Genomic DNA, 9,265 nt, shown 5'->3' with positions numbered 1-9,265 from the left:
AAAAACTAATTGCACAGTTTGGTTGTACTTTGCGAGACGAACGTTTTAAGCCTAATTAGTCAACGTTTGGACAATTATTACCAAATAAAAACAAAACGGCATTGTAGCTACAGTGTTCCTGCCGGCGCCAATTCGGCAGAACTAAACGAGCACGGCTCCCTCCCTCTCTCGTCACGAGCACAGCGCCCCTCCCTCCCTCGTCGCGTGCCCCTTCCTCTGTCTCTGGCGGGTGGCGTGCCCCTTCCTCTATCTCCGACAAACGGCAGGCTCGGCGCGCGCAACGCGGCGACGAGCGTGGTGCGCGGCCCCAGGAGCGCGGCGGGCAACGTGGCCCACACTGGCGACCCCTCTTTCTCCTCCGACAGCTCCCCAGCGGATCTAGGCCGCGCCTCTCCTCTGACCACGGCACGGCGACCCCCTCCCTCTCCTCCTAGCACAGCATCCGATGGGCGACGACTTCGCATGGATCCTCGGCGGCTGATCCGGTCCAGGAGCGCGGCGCGGGGCCTCCTCCCCTAGCCAGATCCGATGGCGCGCGTGGCGCGGGGACGCTGGATCTAGTGTGGCACGGCACGGCCTCTTCCTCCTCCGCCTCCTTCCTCCCTCTCTCTCTCTCTCCTCTCTCTTCCTCCTCTCTCTTTGCCTCTCTCTCCATGCGGCGGCGCCTCCGTCTACAGTGTTTTGCGTCGTCGAGAGAGACGATGCTTTTTTGCCTTCCGACTCGCCTGCTACACAAAATGGTTGCCTTGTTTGCGTCCTTCGTTGGAGCGTGATTTTGGGACGCAAAACACTGTGCACGATGTATTTTGTGTTTGGGTCACCCTTTGCCTGCTCTGTTGGAGACAATCTTAGAGGTTTCATTATGCATTTTTTGAGTCCATAAGACTATCTTCATCAACAACACCCAAAATACAAGACGCATTCCATGTTTAGGTAGTACTACAGGCAAAGGGTTCAATACCCACTTTGGTCTTCTCCAACAATAAAACCCAAAAGAGAAGATGATACTTAGATTTAGGTTATGCCTCTCCTAGATACAGTACTATCGGAGACCCATTTTAGGTTTAGGTGCCCTTATGGGTCACCTATTGGAGATAGTCTAATGGACCCAATGCACTGCCTAGTATGTTGCCCCATCTACCATGTAGTTGTCGAGCATCGAACTCACACTTAATGGTGGTCTTGTGGAGCTCCTTGCTATACTTAGCTTGGCTCAAATGGTCATCAAGTCTAAAGTACTTACAAAATAACTTGTCGGTAGCACCGTGAGTAGATTGCGTAGTTAAAGGCTTATTCCAACGTACATATTTGGTGGATGTAAAGAACTAATAGGCATTTGTATCATAAAAGCCTGACGTTTATTAAGAAATGATATGCTCATGAATTTAACTTAATTCTTAACGGTTATATTTACATGTACCAGTTGAGAACATCAATTAAGTGATCAACTTTATAATTAATCTCATCATCAAGTTCATTCATTTTCACTACACTAAGTCTAGAAGAGAGACAACCAAACAATTCCGTCTAAAAACTTTAGGCTTTCGAAAAGATCTCTGCAAAGGTGTACAAGTGTACCCACACACATACCTAGGGGCGAACCTCCATACCTATGCCTGTATAAGGGTTGCCTCAAGGTTCTGACCTTTAATTTCCTCAATGTGGCTCTCAAACCCACGAACGGTTTGAATGGGTACTGGAGTAGACATCTCATCTACCCTGTGTCACCCCTTGTGTCGAATTAGCGTGATAAGCGAGTGGCCACTAAGTACTCGGCTTACTGCTCACATACGTGATGTGTGGTCTAAATGGGTGGTTACTCAAACTTATTATCCCATGAACGGTCCTTAGCTACTCCATAAGCTATGTCACTTGAGATCCAACACTCACAGTGACCTTATCCCTCGCTTGAGTAGAGATTAACATCTGATCATCACTTAATTAACTCAAGTTAAGGGTTGGTCACTTGATCCTTAAGTCAAATTGAGTCCCTTGTAAATTTTATGTGATTACTTAATCCTGGTGTAGCTCTGTCGATGAAATATGGTCGGCAGTCTACATAGGAGTATGCCCATGGTAGTAGATGAATTGGTGGAGGTGCGTGTGAGGGAACCAGACGGTGACACAGAACGCAAGAGACAGTGATTAAGCAGGTTCAGGCCACCGACTTGGCGTAATACCCTACGTCATGTGTCTTTTGGTGGGTTGTATTGCGTATGATCAGATGGAAAATGAGGGGGAGTCCCTACCCACCTTATATAGCCTAAGGGTAGGGTTATAGATCGGTTGTTTCTATCCTGATCGATTTACAAGATAGGAAGTTACAGATATTACGGGATCTAGCATATCCGAGCGGGTTTCATAGATCACCGAGGATCTTCACATAGTCTCGCGAGGCATGCCGACCTACGTCGTGCTTCACGTAGTGTTGTCTTGTAAGCTAGGCCTCCACTAGTACCGTGACCCATGCGTAGCCTTGTAGGTTGGGCCTCCCTTGGCGGCTCGCCCCATGTACAGCCCTGTGGGTGTCGACTGAAATATGGTCGGCAGTCCACCGAGGGGGGTGCCCGTGGTGGTAGATTATCGGTAGACAGTACGTGTAATCAGGAACCAGATGGTGACACAAGGCGCAGAGACAGCGATTTAGACAGGTTCGGGTCGTCTGATCGACGTAATACCCTACGTCCTGTGTCTTTGGTGTATTGTATTGAGATGTAGATGGATTAACCTGTCCTCTAGGGGACCCTTGTCTCTCCTTATATACTCCGAAGAGACAAGGTTACAAGTAAAGTATCCAATTTGGTACTATTACAATATCTAGTACAACTTGTAATCTTGATGTGTACGCCTTGATCTTACGGGCCGGGCCACCTCGGATGGTGCGGCCCATGTACCATCTTGTGGTACCCGAGGGTATATCCCCCACAGCTAGTCCCCGAGCTGCCATGTATTCTGATGCGACACGCCATTTTAACCTTCTCCGAACAGTGAGGCTTGAGTTCTTGACATCTCCGACCACCGTTGTCACCGGAGAAGTAGGTTGCCCGAAGAATGTATGGTGCTCTTAAGAAGAAAGAAAAAGATTTCCGTCCTAGGGAAGTGTGCCCACTTGTATTTCTGAAAAGAAATGTAAGTGCGTCTTGAAGCAGTAGCATCTTTGATCATCAGAGGCGTAGTGGTCGAAAAACAAGCACATTCACCGCAAGGTGAAGTGTGCCCACTTAGTCCCCGAGCCTGTTAGTAGGTGACGTAGGCATAGTGGTGCCAGGGTCTAAAAAGAATTCCCAGTTAAGTTGAGAATCCAATCGTCGTACAGGCAATACGAGATGCACCGGCAGGATGCATCGTACCTGATATAGTCCCCGAGCTTGCTGGAAGGCGAGGTATGAGCCTTGTAGCAAGGTCTAAACGAGAAAGAATATCCCAACTGTATGCGAGTTGCCAATCGCATAGTAGTCGAGACACAAAGTCCCTGAGCCGTGGTCGGAGAGTGATCGAGGCAGTCCTCGAGCGCAGGTCGAGGAGCGAGCGACAAAGTCCCTGAGCTGTGGTTGGAGAGTGATCGAGGTAGGCCCCGAGCATAGGTCGAGGAGCGAGCGACGAAGTTCCCGAGCTAGTGATCGGAGAGTGATCGAGGCAGTCCCCAAGCACAGGTCGAGGAGCGAGCGACGAAGTCCCCGAGCTATGATCGGAGAGTGATCGAGGCAGTCCCCGAGCACAGGTCGAGGAGCGAGCGATGAATTCCCCGAGCTATGATCGGAGAGTGATCGAGGCAGTCTCCGAGCACAGGTCGAGGAGCGAGCGACGAAGTCCCCGAGCATAGCTCGAAATTCCTGCAATATAAATATGTAGAATGGTAGTACATGATGTACAAAATAATAAATTATGGGGAAAAATCAGCAGTGAAGAAACAACAGCTCAGCAGTCATTTGCAAATGATGTGATAAAGCAGTTGGTGCTTTGTAAACATCAGTGTTAATGTGAAGTTTGTGTTTATACTTAATATAAACCGCCCAACCAGTTAGTATGTAGCTGAGTCTTCAGCCCTAGCTAGCCCGTTAACCTATAACGTGGGGCGCGGAGCCCGTGCACGTGTAGAAAGAACAAAGCGTCGCTAAGGAGACAGTTGCCGACCACCCATAACGCAGAGGGCAGACGCTCGTGCATGTGTAGGGAGAAGCCGGAGACAGGGCCGTCTCTGGAGGCATCGAGCGTCAACATGACTGGTCGAGGATTTGCATTAAGTATAGCTGTATGTTATATTTAAGACAGTATATATGGACAAACGTTATTTGAAGAATAATCATGACAAGGACGTTGTGGAGAAACGTCGTAATGAAAATTGTGTTAAATATAAATATTAGAAGTGTACTTATCTTTGATAGGAATCTGATTGGTGGCGATGAAGTCGTCCGGTCCTCGAGCTTTTTGACCTGTCGTCATGACTGTGGTCGCGATTGTCGTAGCGCCGTTCTTCGTGGCGAACATCATTGCTGACGTGGTTTGGTGGTCGATGTGATCGGAGCTCGGTGGAGCCGCTCGGGACGTGGTCTGGTGGTCTGGTGGTCGGAGCTCGGCGGAGCCACTCGGGACGTGGTCGACATGGTCTGGTGGTCGGAGCTCGGCGGAGCCACTCGGGACGTGGTCGACATAGTCTGCTGGTCGAGGTGGTCGGAGCTCAGCAGAGCCGCTTGGGACGCGGTCGACGTGGTTTGGTGGTCGAGGTGGTCGGAGCTCAGCGTGGCTCACTCAGCGTCTCGCTCCAGTGGCTCGGCGTGGCTTGCTTGATGGCTCGCTGCGGCTCGCCAACTGGCTTGGACAGCTTGTTCGATGGCTTGGAATCTCATCTCGGCGATGATGTCGCCGTCGGAGATCTTGTGGTCATGAGATGAGATGCTCCCGGCTTGGCCGCGGCGGTTGGCGCACGATGTTGAAGGTTTCAACTGGAGTCGGTGCAGCCGTGCAGGTTACGTGTTCGTCAGACTTCGGAACTCTTGCTTGCTTGTTGCTGCTTGATCAGGGCCGAGTAGCCGCTTGCGTGGTCATGTACGTAGATGCAAGTACGTGAAGCTTGCATGTGATGCATATATACATGCAAGTTGATCGCAGACATCCTGGTTTGGCTTGCATGTCTTCTCGTATGTACGTGAGGCATGTACAGATTGATTGGCTTGGCTTGCATGATGATCTAGCTTGCTGGCTTGTTGTCGTTCGGCTGACGCAAAGGCACATATTCATGTACGTACTCGTCCATACCAAATCTATCAGGCCTCATGGACTCGGCGATAGGCTTCTCGGCAATGGGCAAGCAACAGACTCCACGGAAAACAGAACGGCAGTGACAAAAAGAGGCTCTAGGCAGTCCCGCGCAAGAAGTCCTGAGTCGCCGAAGAAGTCGTCTAGATGTATATCTCGTATTGACGTAGTGCAGGTTCCCAATAGCTAGCTTCTTTTGTACTTGATGACGTACAGCATGCACATTGGAGTCGGAGTCGGAGTCGACACTATCAGGCGGAGGCAGAGTCGAATTCTCTCACGGTGGCGGCGGTGCATCGACAAAGCAGGACGACGCCGTGCTGATGGAGATGAATTCCTGCCAACGAATAGATACATGGAGAAATAGATCCAGGAAATACATATATACTCTGTATATTGTAATAATAAAAATATAACTTAGCTTGTCTATTTAGGCGACGTGACCCATGCATGTGCATGTTAGCATGCAGGCTGAAAGATCATGACCATCCATAACAAACTGCATGGTCTTGTAGATCGGATCAGTAGGCCTCCCTGGTTTGCTCGATTGGATTTTTCAGTTATCTTCTTGGTTAGCTTGATGTGGCTGGATCAAAGTTGATCTCGTGTTGTGAAACGTAGATGATCGTCGCTTTGTTACTCTGTGGATGTACCGCATCATGCACGTGTAGGTGTATACACGCACGCAAACCTCTGTATTCAATTAGCTTGCATGTCCTTTTTGTTGGTTGAGGATGACTTGTACGTCGTCTTTTGCATGGAGCTAGCTGTAGCTCGATACATCAGTTACGCCTTTCTTTGTTGATTGCCTGGAGCCTTGATCGCACGCCGATCGCCAGTCCAGGCCCTCGCGACGAGTAAGCGTCCTCCGCGGTAGCTGATGTTGCCACGGATGTCGTTGTTGAAGAAAGATTCCATCTGGTTCACCGGAGGATCAGCGCGCACGACCCCTTAAGGGGCCCCTACCTGGCGCGCCACTGTCGACGAAATATGGTCGGCAGTCCACCGAGGGGGGTGCCCGTGGTGGTAGATTATCGGTAGACAGTACGTGTAATCAGGAACCAGATGGTGACACAAGGCGCAGAGACAGCGATTTAGACAGGTTCGGGCCGTCTGATCGACGTAATACCCTACGTCCTGTGTCTTTGGTGTATTGTATTGAGATGTAGATGGATTAACCTGTCCTCTAGGGGACCCTTGTCTCTCCTTATATACTCCGAAGAGACAAGGTTACAAGTAAAGTATCCAATTTGGTACTATTACAATATCTAGTACAACTTGTAATCTTGATGTGTACGCCTTGATCTTACGGGCCGGGCCACCTCGGATGGTGCGGCCCATGTACCATCTTGTGGTACCCGGGGGTATATCCCCCACAGTGGGTATCGGGGGTCATACCCCCATAGCTAGTCCTTGAGCACCTTGCATCCTCTGAGCAACACCATCCTGAGCTTATCCGAGCTGATCAACACACCGCTAATTATCAGGAAGAGGCTTCCGACTTGTCTGATTAGGAGCCTGAGCTGTTGAAAAAGATGTCCGAGCAATTAGTCAAGGCACCCGGGCTATTGGAACGAGCATCCGAGCTATTAGAATCAATGCTCGAGCTATTCAACCGGGAGCCGAGCTCAAACTTATGTGAAGTCGAGGTTTGTCAGAAGGATGTAAGGAGCTCAAGTTAAAAAAATTGAAATCTCCAACTTGGACAAAGTGTACCCACTTAGGTTTCGGGGGTCGAAGTTGGTCGTGTGGCATCCTTGACTTAGTTACCGTAGAGGAACTTAGCCGTTTTGAAGAAATCTAAGTCAAAGAAATAAGCACATTCACCGCAAGGTGAAGTGTGCCCACTTAGTCCCCAAGCCTAGGCACTAGGTGAAGTAGTCTCATGGTGTTAGGGTCCAAAGTAGTAATCTTCAGGTGCTGAACCCGTTCCTAGCTTAGCTAAGAAAAACAATATAGTCATCGCTAGATGACGTGTACACATGTAGTCCCCGAGCCTACTAAAAGATTGCGAAGATATCTTGTAGCAGGGTCAAAAAAAATATCTTGCCATGAAAATCCAAAAATTCCTTCGAAATACCGCTTGGCACACATTTTGTCTTTGCGGCCCGCACGAAACGCAACTTCATGTATGGATATGGTAAGCCCAGTTAACGGCCCAGTGATGAGTAGAGAAATCGGAGGGAAGCCAGCGCGGTAGGCGCGGTTTCCCAAAAATCCTAGAAAACGAAGGGTCAGGGGTTGTTTCGTTATAAGTCCGCCACAGCTCCGAGGCGCGCTCCCCATTTCCCGCACACCACATCATCTTTCTCGCACTCTTGCGTACATACACCTTCCTATCTACAACCGCTCCACCGCTGGAGTAGATCCAAGCAGCGAGCAACCACCGTCTCTAGATCTACTTGATGGCGCCAAAGAGGAATCACAACATCTCGAGGTGAGCGCCACGCTGAGGTCAACCATGCTAAGGAGTGGGTGCAGTCCGTCAGTGATGAGAGGGCACTCAACAACTTGGTGGTGCTTGGGATTCTACCAGACCAGGTGACAACGAGATGGTGCCTGGCGGTTGGTGAGAATTTCCCCACGCCCATTCTGATGAACTTGTTGCTTTTAAAGATTACTTCATCCGTGGATTCAACGTCCTAATTCATCCTTTTCTCCGTGGGCTGATTGACCACTATGGCATGAGTCTCTGCAACCTTAGTCCGAATTCCATCCTTCATGTTGTTGTTTTCATCAATCTTTATGAGGCATATCTAGGGATCTTGCCCCACTTCAATCTATTACACCATTTCTTTTGTCTCAAGATGCGGGGGAGGGGGAGCTAGATCTAAGGTAGTCGGCAGTGCTTATTTGCAGCTACGGGATGGGATGGCGAGTCAGTACATCTTTGTCCCGCTTAACACGAATGTGAAGTACTGGGCCTACAGATGGTTCTACATCAGGCAGGTGGAACCATATGTCCAGTGCGACGTTGATCAGGTGCCTAGTGGCAAACACAAGGTGGTTAGAGAGGCCCTGCCCTGAATGGAATGGAGCAAGTAAGGGAGCTCTTGTGGTTGATAGATCGTAGAAGGTTTGATAGAGTTGTTGTGGCGATGAACTTCATGTTCCACCGGATCCAGCCTTGCAAGGAGAGGGTGCACCCGACATTTGAGTACCGAGGAGATACTGATAGGACCCATGAGGTGCCTGAGGAAATCGCTCAAGACAAAGTCATGTGACGGATCGAGATGTTGTTCAATCTCATGGGTCGAGTGTCCATCAGAGACCAGCAATGAGCCTTCGGCAGTCAGGAAATCTCCCCCCAGTGGTGAGAGGCTTTTCTGTAGTGTTTTTCTTGATTGTCCTCACTTTGTAATGTATTCATTTGTGTTGTTGAAGATTCATGGACTGGATTGGGCAGTTTACTTTTTAGCAATCCCATCGGAGGAGTGGCCAAGGGCTATGGACGCTTGACCAAGCAGTCCCCAACATCAGCCGAGCACTGATGTGGACGAGGAGGGCTCAGAGAGCTAAGAAGCTAGAGGTAATGACACACTGATAGAGTATGTCCATGAAAAGCTTCGCGGGAAGCGATTGGCTGACGAGGAGCTATCAGTGAAGTAGAGAAAAATAGCTAGGCCCTCTCAAGGTGAGGAGGGCCCAGTGAACATCGAGAACTTGAATCAGCCTCGAAGATGATAGGTAGTTCTATTGGACACTTCTTCTGAAGATGAGCTAGTGGCTCAATCACCTCTGAGCACGGTGAGACCTCCACCAATAGCCCTAGCTAGGGCAAAGACGTGGGAGAGGTGGCGAGCTCAGGAGGTAGCAGTAGCAGTCCCTAAGAGCACTCGGAGGACCATGATGGTTGCGAATGGGGATGGTAGGTGAGTCCCCGAGACGACGAGGGAATTTCTACCTTGACCCCCGAGCCTACCTAAGTGGCGACGCCAATGGTGGTAGAGATGGGAAGTCCAAAGATGGCGGACATGCCAAGCGGCTCTGTCATTGGTCAAGGGGGATC

Source organism: Miscanthus floridulus, chromosome 4 (genome assembly GCF_019320115.1).
Source record: "Miscanthus floridulus cultivar M001 chromosome 4, ASM1932011v1, whole genome shotgun sequence".
In the NCBI taxonomy this organism is placed as follows: Eukaryota; Viridiplantae; Streptophyta; class Magnoliopsida; order Poales; family Poaceae; genus Miscanthus; species Miscanthus floridulus.
The sequence above is the reverse complement of the archived record's forward strand: the minus strand, read 5'-3'. Positions refer to the sequence as shown.